The sequence below is a fragment of the Pelodiscus sinensis genome, chromosome Z (assembly GCF_052426305.1).
Source record: "Pelodiscus sinensis isolate ZL-2025 chromosome Z, ASM5242630v1, whole genome shotgun sequence".
NCBI classification, from domain to species: domain Eukaryota; kingdom Metazoa; phylum Chordata; order Testudines; family Trionychidae; genus Pelodiscus; species Pelodiscus sinensis.
The window spans coordinates 16,786,030-16,796,231 of NC_143085.1; positions in this window are offsets into that span (position 1 = coordinate 16,786,030).

The following is a 10,202-nucleotide window of genomic DNA, read 5'->3' on the forward strand; positions in this document are numbered from 1 at the left end:
GTGCGGATCCAACATAAGTCAGATCCGCGTAAGTCGGGGACTGCCTGTATTTCATAATTGCTTAGCTTTACTGTGTATAAAGACATTGCACAATTGGGCTAGAAGGGTGTACTGCATAAGGTCATCATGGATGGTGGGTATCAGACAGGGGGAGGTTAAGCCTCCCCAGTCAGCCAGATGTGGCCCTCCCACACTCCATTCCCAGTTCCTGCCCAGTTTCCAGCTCTGGGACTGGAGACCCTCTGTCACTTCCTCCCCCTGCCCTGGTACTCCTGTATCAGGAAGGGTGGGATAACGCTGCCTGACACTCTGGGGCTGAAAAGGCTGAGGCCATGCTACCTGGCTTTCTGGCACTCTGGGGCAGTGGTGCTAGTCTGAGATGGGGCCAGTGGCCACAAAGGAGGAGGGGCTCAGGTGGAAGTGTTGGAGTTGTGGAGCTGACATCCTCAAGCTAGCAGTTCACCCACCACCCATGGAATTCCCACAAGGTCTGTCTTGGGTCCAATTCTATTCAGTATTTTCATAAATGACTTGCTTAATGCTCTAGAGAATATACTCACAAAGTTCGTGGGTGATAGTAAGGTAGGGAAGGGTTGCAAGTGCTTTGGAGGGTAGGATTAAAATTGAAAATGACCTTGACAAACTGAAGAAATGGCCTGAATTAAACAAGATGAATTTCAGTAAGGACAAAAGCAAAATACTATAGTCAGAAAGAAATAATCAGTTGCACATATATAATATGGGATTTGACTTCCTAGATAGAAACACTGCAGAAAAGGACCCAGGGGTTATACAAAGGGTCATGTGACCCTTCCCCTAGCCTGGGGAAGGATTGGGATTAACCCTCTTCTGCCTCAGGCCCACCTATCCCTACCCCTGCTTCACCTTCTCCCCTTCTTCCCCACCTCTTCCCACAATCAATGAGGCCCAGGGAGCTAGGAGGGCCAGGGATCCAGCACCAGCAGCAGGGCCAGGTCCTCCGCACTCATGAGCAGCCGTGGAGGAAGCAGAGTAATGAAGATCCAGTTAGCTCTGCTCCCCTAGATATGTCGCTTTGTTTCCTACTGGCGAGTGCAGGGGTGGTGTAGTCAGGAAAGCAGAGTGAGTGTGGGGCCATATTGTTCTGCTTCTCCTGCTGCTGCTGGTGAATGTTGAGGGCTGGACCCTTGCTAGGGTTGTCAGGTGTCTGGTTTTGAACTGGACAGTCTGGTATTTGAGGGTTCTGTCTGGGAAACAAATTGAGAAAATACCGGACATATAAAATGTCCGGTATTTTCTAATTAGGTAAGTTTTATTATTATTAGGAGTGTCAATACGTAGTTGCGAACTGCCTGGCTGGTAAACACACTCACACTGCGCGAGTGTGTCTACCAGCCAGGCAATACGCAATTATGCGAGGGCGGGGGAAGGGGGAGGAGAGGTGGGGCCCGGGTGGGATGGGATCCCGGGGCTGGATTCGCCCATGTGCTCTGCCGGGACTGTGAACGGGATGGGCAGCACCTGGGATCTGCATGTGCCCAGGTCAGTCCCTGCTGGCCGATTCCCCCTCCCCACTGGCCAGCCCCGCTTCCCCCAACCCCTCCTGGCCAACCCCGCTCCCCGCCAGCCAGTTCTCCCCCTGCCCCGATCTCCCCGACCAGCCCCGCTTCCCGCTGGCTGGTTCTCCCCCCCCCCCACAGAACTTCCCCCAGCCAGCTCCACTCCCCCAACCCTCTGCTGGTTAGCCCTGCTTCCTGCCAGAGGTTCCCCCACATCACCCCTGGCCAGCCCCGCTGCCTTCTCTGTCCCCCCTGGCCAGCCCTGCTTCCTGCCGTCCAGTCCCCCCTCACTGATCTCCCCCGGCCAGCCCTGCTTCCCCTGACCCCTCCCCCCGCCAGCCCTGCTTCCCACCAGCTGGTCCCCCCGATCTCCTACAGCCAGATCTGCTGCCCCCAACACTCCCCCCCCCCCCCCGGCAAGCCCTGTTTCCCACCATCTGGTTTCTCCCCAACTCCCCTCCTCCTGGCCAGCCCCGCTCTCCTCCCGGCCGGTCCCCTCCCCCCTCATCTGAGATCAAGTGTGTCCGGTATTATTTTTTAAGCCACCTGGTAACCCTAACTCTTGCTGCAGATCTCAGACCACCTCAAGCCTGCATATCCCCAGACTGCCCAGAGGCTCTGGCTATACTGGCTGATGACCAGCTCCTTACCCCTCTTATCCATGCTGTATAGGAAGGGCATGTACCTACAGGTGTCACCCTTGTGTGGGAGTTAAAGTGGACCACCTAAATAGGGGTCAACAGTGTAATACTGTTGCAAGAAGAGTGAACATCATTTAGGGTACGTCTAGACTACATGCCTCTGTCATCAGAGGCATGTAGATTAGGCCACCAGGCATAGGAAAATGAAGCAGTGATTTAAATAATTGCTGCTTCATTTAAATTTACATGGCTGCTGCGCTAAGCCAATCAGCTGTTTGTCAGCTCAGCACGATAGTCTGGACGTGCAGGTGTCGACATCAAAGGCATTTGTCCACCACCCAGGTATCCTTCCTGGGATGAGGCATACCTGGGTGGTCGATAAATGCCTTTGATGTTGACACCCGTGTGTCCAGACTACTGCGCTGAGCCGACAAACAGGAGATATGGGTGTAGGAGGGAATACAGAGTCTTAGAAAGGGCTGTGACCAGGGGCATGGGTGCAGGAGCAGGAGTTCAGAATGTTTGGGTTGTGACCTGTGGCAGGGACAGAATCATAAATTCCTAGGGCTGGAAGAGACCTCTGGAACTCATCGAGTCCAACCCCCTCCCCAAAGCAGGACCAACCCTAACTAGGACTTTGCCAAGCCGGGACTTAAAATCTCTAGGGATGGAGATTCCACCACCTCCATAGGTAACCCATTCCAGAGCTTCACCACCCTCCTAATGAAATAGTTTTTCCTAATATCCAACCTGGACCTCTCCCACCACAACTTGAGACCATTGCTCCTTGTTCTGCCATCTGTCACTACTGAGAACAGCCTCTCTCCATCCTCTTTGGAACCTCCCTTCAGAAAGTTGAATCACCTCTCACTCTTCTCTTTTGCAGATTAAATAAGCCCAAATCCCTCAGCCTCTCCTTGTAGGTCATGTGTTCCATCCCCTTATCATTTTGGTTGCCCTCTGCTGGACCTTCTTCAAGACGTCCACATCCTTTCTACAGTTGGGGGTCCAGAACTGGACACAGTTCTCCAAATGTGGCCTCACCAGTGCTGAATAAATGGGAATAATCACTTCTCTAGATCTTCTGGAAATGCTCTGCCTAATGCACCCTAATATGTCATTAGCCTTCTTGGTTACAAGGCCACACTGTTGACTCATATCCAGCTTCTCATCTACTGTAATACCTGGGTCCTTTTCTGCAGAACTGCTACTTAGCCAGTCTGTCCCCAGCCTGTAACAATGCTTCGGTACAAGAGAGGAAGCAAAGGATTGCGGATGAAGGAGGGGTAGGTGGGACCAGATACAGGCTGTGCATGCTGCTCAAAGTGGCCAGTTGTGGGGGCCACCTGCTCTATCTATGCTGTGCACCCCTAGTGGGGGGCCCTACACACATTGACTCCACTTATGGCCAAAGGGAGCTGCAAGATTGGGCTGGGAGTTGAAGCAGCGTGTGAAGTCTGTGCCCCTTAGACACTTGCAACGCAAAGAGCACATGGTCCCTGGTGCTTTGAGTAGGCTTGCCAGATGCTTAAATCAAAAATACCGAACACCCTTCCCCCCCCCCCAAAAAAAAAACCAGGAAAAAATTCTGTTGAAGGGGGAAAAAAAGGGAGGGAGACCAATGTTGTCGAGGGGGGGGGGGAAGGACCCCAAGGACTTAAGCAAAAAAAACAACAACAACCCAGCATTGAAACAGCATATCCCCTTTAAGAGTGAGTGCAGGGGATAGGAACAGGGGAGAGCACTAAGACCCAGGGAAAGCATTGCTTCCCCTAGGTCTTTTGGCCAGTAGCTATTTTGGGCGGGCAGCCTTAGGGAAGTAGGTAAGCATGGGGACTGGGGTCGAGGTGTTGGGAGCCGGGGGGAGGCCGGGCACTGAGTGTTTGTAGGGTTGCCAAGTGCCCAGCATTTTCGCCTTCTGGCCAGGGAAAAATTCAGAAAATACTGGACATTTTAGGTATTCTCTGAATTTCTTACCGGACAAGAAGTGAAAATACCAGGCTGTCCAGGTCAATACTGGACACCTGGCAACCCTAGGCTTTGAGCAGTGTGTGGAGGCAGGGAAGGCAGGGAGCCTGGGTAAGGCTCCCACAGGGCCATGGGACAGTGGTAGGCTGGATCCTGCCTGAAGGCCTTATTTTGCCCATCCCTGGCCCTGGTCTACAAAATACTTACTCCTGCCTGAATGCAGAGGACTCACTGGACAGATGACCTACTGAGGTCTTTTCCAGGCCTATATTTTTAAGGTTCTATGATTGTATTTTAGATTTTGAGGGCAGATTTAAGATTTTAGGTTGACCAATTAAACTCTCACATCTCTACTTTTCATGTTGCAGGCTAATGTGGGTCCTGTTCTGAACCAGGTTAGTGGAACAATTTTTTGCCTCTAGTTTCCTAATGAAATGAAAACACAACATGGGCATTTTCTTCTGTTTTGCTGTAGTTAGAATCAAAACTGTGTGTTTTCTTGTTTTAAGGTCCAATAACCATTCATTTTTTTTTTACTAAAGGAAGACAGACTTAAAAATTTTAGTGTAATTAAAAGTACAACTGTGGAAATAAAATCTATAGAAAGTCAGAAAGAGAAAAAAGTTATATTAATCAAGAATATAGGAGGCTTCTCATTCCCTATGGAGGTGGGTGTTCACTGCTCGAGGGCATTGCATGATGGCACAAGATTTATTGCCCCGCCACACATCTTCGCACTATTATGGGGACAGGAACTTTAACAAAGAGAATAAGAGGTTGCTGAAATCAGGTTAATTTATTACTCCTTTGCCATAGCCATTTTGAGTATAGTATGAAGGCTGTTTTTTAAAAGATTGTTGTCCACATAATATACAAGCCTAGTTTGCCTTGTACACGTGGCCACTGTTGAGTGCTTGTTTATTACTGTACAACACTTAGTTCCATTACATGTCATGGTGGATGTTACGCCTTTTGTATATGGTATAGAATACTTAGTTTTCCCTCATTAATCTAGTCAGGATGAATGTTCCAGAAACTCAATAAACATAGATTTAGAAAACACAGGACAAAATAGAGTACTGTAAAGTGAACAAGAATTCTTTAAACTCAATATAATAGAGTTCAATAAACTCAATATAATTCATGTTCCCTGCTCTCTCCTCCCTTTCCTGTGGAATGGGACTCTGTGGTAGGGAGTAGAGGTAATTAATCAGTTGATTAGAGAGATGGATTGGAATCAGAAATCCTTAGTTCTTTTCTTGGCTCTGACAGTGATTTGCAGTGTGTTCGTGCACAAATCACTTAATTTACATATATCTCCTTTTTTTATTTCCTGTAATATGGAAGATACTTATGTCCTTCACAGACTTTTGTGAGGCTTAGTGTTTGAAAAAGACATTGTGATCCTTCTATAAAATGCTATATATTGCAAAGTTCTTATGAATAAAGTATATAATACCAGTCACCTGCCATATTTGTTTTTTCTAAGTTATTTTTTAACTACTGGAGTGCCAACAAACATACTAAACATATTTGATCTGCTGTTTTTCCTTATGGTAAACCAAAGGAGGGCAACCAAAATGATTAGGGGGCTGGAGCATATGACTTATGAGGAGAGGCTGAGGGACTTGGGTCTGTTTAGTCTGCCGAAGCGAAGAGTAAGGGGGGATTTGATAGCAGCCTTCAACTTCCTGAAGGGAGGTTCCAAAGAAGATGGAGAGAGGCTGTTCTCAGTAGTGACAGATGGTAGAACAAGGAGCAATGGTCTCAAGTTGTGGTGGGAGAGGTCCAGATTGGATATTAGGAAAAACTATTTCACTAGGGCTATGTCTAGACTGCAAGCCTCTTTCGAAAAAGAGCATCTAGACTGCAAGCGGAACTTTCGAAAAAGCAAGCCGCTTTTTCGAAAGAAAGCACCCAGGCAGTCTGGATGCTCTCTTTCGAAAATCCCCTGTTTGCATTCAATAATGCCTTTTTTCGAAAGAGCACTTTCAAAAAAAGGTGTTCTTCCTCGTGAAATTAGGTTTACCGCCGTCGAAAGAAAAGCCGCGTTCTTTCGATTTAATTTCAAAAGAACGCAGCTGCAGTCTAGATGCAGGTGAAGTTTTTTCGAAAAAAGGCTACTTTTTTCGAAAAAAACCCTGAGTCTAGACACAGCCTAGGAGGGTGGTGAAGCACTGGAATGGGTTACCTAGGGAAGTAGTGGAGTCTCCATCCCTAGAGGTGTTTAAGTCTCGGCTTGACAAAGCCCTAGCCGGGTTGATTTAGTTGGAATTGGTCCTGCCTAGAGCAGGGGGCTGGACTTGTTGACCTTCTGAGGTCTCTTCCAGTTCTATGATTCTATGGTTTATCATTTTAAAAGAAAAAACTTGAAAATTACAAAATTTTAGCAATATATTTTCCCTCGGTCTCAGTCTCCCTTACATATCAGCCCATAGCAAATTTTCTACACAAAAGCATGGTATTACAACCTGCCGAAGAGCAATGTCAAATGCTAGCATATATAAAATACTTAGCATTTAAAAAATGATTTTCATTTTCAGGCCACTGTGCAAATATTAATTTTTACAACATCATTGTGAGGTAATTACTGTGTTACTTTTCTGTGAGTCAGAAGTTAAATTATTTGTCTAAGACAACGGAAAGAGCCAGATCTGGGATTAGAATTCAGGAAGTTCTAGCCTCCCAAGTACAGATGTCAGAACATAAGAATGGTCATACTGAGTGAGACGAAAGCCCAGTATCCTGACTCCCAACAGTGGCCTGACTTCCAACAGGTTCACCAGAAGAAATGAACAAAATAGGTAATCATCAGGTATCCATCACCTATTGCCCATTCCCAGGTTCTGTCAATTGGCTAGGGATACCATTCCTTCCCTTCCTGGCTAATAGCCATTGAGGAACTTATGCTCCTTTTTTTTAATCTGGCAAACAGTTCCACAGGTTAACTGTGTGTTGAATGAAGAAATACTTCCTTCTGTGGACTTTCAACCTGCTGCCTGTTAAATAGTGATAGAGATGCAGCAGTGTTAGTCTGGTCTAGCTAATAAACCATCTTGTTGTCTTCATGTTGCTGCCTGTTAAGTTAATGTGGTGACTGCTAATTCTTGTAGTAAGAACTTATTCTGTACAATTCAATATTTATGATGTGAGAATTCTCTTTATTCTGTACAATTCAGTATTTGTCAGAATTCTAGTCTAGACCCATAAAAATGCATTATCTTATTGTTAGATTTGAAAAGAAAAATAGTTACTAAGTAGCTAGAAAGTGCCATTCATCAAAAGTTGCAAAGACTTAACTGATATTTCTCTGCAACTTTAACTCTTCTGCATTGTTGCTTGATGAATATAATTGGGATGTCATGCAATCATTCTGATACAAATAACCATGGCATTTGTATTTTCTCATATACCCAGCAAAAGACCGGAACTTTCACTTCTGACAGTGAATAAATTGGCACTGTGATGTGGATTATTAACAGGAGGGTATAGATAATTCATTACAAATGCTCATGTCAGCATAAACGCTATGATTAATAGGCAACTACCTGTTTTGTTTTGTTTTGTTTTGTGTGGGGGGACTGTTGGGGCTGAAATAGTCAAAATATGAACTACTGTCTTACAAAGCAATAGATATTTCTCTAAATGTGGGTGTTAAATATATATTTTCAACTTGCTTCAGTCTGTGATAAAACCATCATTTATAAGCCACACTAAAATAACAAATGATGAATTAACAGACTGGAAATTTCCTTCAGTTTTAAAGATGGCCTGCAAAGATAAGGAACTCAATTTCAGTAACTTCCCTATCATATCGGATTGATCCCAATATCCAGGCTGAGAGTGGAAATCAGCACATTAAAACCTTTCTTTTCTCTCCCTCCTCCCTCTTCTTTCTGATCCTTTAAAATCTAACCTTGCTCCTGCGTAAAGGGACATTGACAACAGGCTATCCAGTTATCCTAAAACTCCACAGAAGCCAGTCTATAGAGAATTAAGTATGTTCCTTATTTGATGTGTTATGTTTGTTTTATTTTTGTGGTTTATTTTTGAAAAAGAAATGGAAAAATGAAAAAAGGGCCTTCAGGACAGTTCTATGCACCTACCTAATGCTGCTCAAGTGCTGATATCACAAGTCAGCATTCATTGAACTGTTGTATATGGACAAGAACCAGTAATCATTGGGTCAGAAAGAAGGCAAATTATAGCAATGCTGCCTTCCTACTATTTCCACAGTTTACTTGATTTTTATCCTGACATCCATACGCGGGTAAATATACAACACTACAAAGTATACTGAAATAACTTTTGAACTCCATATAATGTAATTGTGTGGCTGTGTATATTTTGACATGTGAAGATATTGCACCATGTTGCTATACTGCATTGTAAGGTATCACTATTATCACTATGACACTGTTAATATAAATGTCACAACATGATTAGACATGATTTAGTCCAGTCAGATAATGTCCTGTGGAAACCCCCACTAAAGGAAATGTTAATGAGGATTATCACTCAACAGTATTTCTAGGAACTTCAGGACTATCCCATGACTGATAAAATAGCCTGACATGTTCACGGGTCCTAAAATCACTAGTAAGGCGTATGAAATGTCATTGCATCATAAGGCTGCATTATGGAACAATGACTTTCTAATGCACAATTATGAAATTATGTTTCATCATGACAGGCATATGTAAAATTACTGACCTGGAAACAAATCACAGAACTGAGCCCTACATTGCACATCAAGGTAAAATTATTGAAATGTGGTATCTGGTTATGAGCAACAGTGAGATATTGATTTTAAAATCTAATTTTAGAGTAATAGAGGAAGAACCATAAAATGGGTGTTCATTGTGTTATTTACATAAAATGAGTGTGTATGGCATCTTACTATTGTTATTGTAATAGTACCTGAAGGCCCCAATGAACAATGTGTTTTTCAAACACAGCATGAAGGAGTCCTTGCCATAGGAAATTTATAATTTTAATAATTAAAGTTGTAAGTAAAATAGACAGAAGAACTGGGGGAGGGTAAACTTGCATTCATGTAAGCTAGTTTGTATGTCGATTGAGTCAAGCCTATTTTTAATTATAAAATATAGAAAGCAGATGATTGAAATAAATCTCAGAAGTATAAAGTAGGACAAAGTCCCAGACTAGAGAATTTTATAATCTAGTATAAATAGGTAACACAAGTAAATACTGCATCAACACAAGCAAGTGAATCAGTGGACTGATTTCAGGAGAAGGAGAAATCTCTTGTGGGAGCATTTTATCCTCTTTGTGTGTGAGGGAGCTCTGGAGTTGTGATTTAGACCTGTCACATGATCTCTTAAAAGTAGACCTATTTGCTTAGGTGTGGAAGTGTTAGTGAAGGATACCAGCACAGAGGCTAGCTAACATAGGTTGAGAGTAGAGTTGCCAATCTGGTATTTTCGCCTCCTGTCCAGTAAAAAAAATTCAGAAAATATCAGACATGTAAAATGTCTGGTATTTTCTATTTTTTTTCCCTGCCAGGAGGCGAAAATACCGGACACCTGGCAACCCCATGACATACTCAGCAACTCTCCTCCCTCCCCCCACCTAGTTCTGCAGGGGCTTATCTTGTGACTGGAAAGAAATATAAAATGGCTGACGGCAAAAAAGCCTCTTCTTAAAGGGGCCATGCTGATTTTTTAAATTTATTTTCCTCAACAGAATTTTTTCCCAGTGTTTTTTTTTTTTTTTTTTTGAGTGGTGGGGGGGGGGGGGAGGATTCGGTATTTTTGGTTAAACCATCTGGTAACCCTAACTGAGAGAGAGTTTTTGAATATGCGGCTACTAAGCTCACAGGCTATTTCCAGGGCAGAGGTCTGTATGTACAAACAACTATACAGTATCCAGTTGAAAGAAGATAAAGCCTTCCAGCATCTGCTATCTGGTCTAGTACATTGTAATTTGGGTGACTATCAATTTCAGACCTGTGAAGATTTAATAATCCAGTGTATAGTAGCTCACATAAGGCTGCAGTTGTCATGGAGGTTGCCAAAGTAATGGATTCCATGAC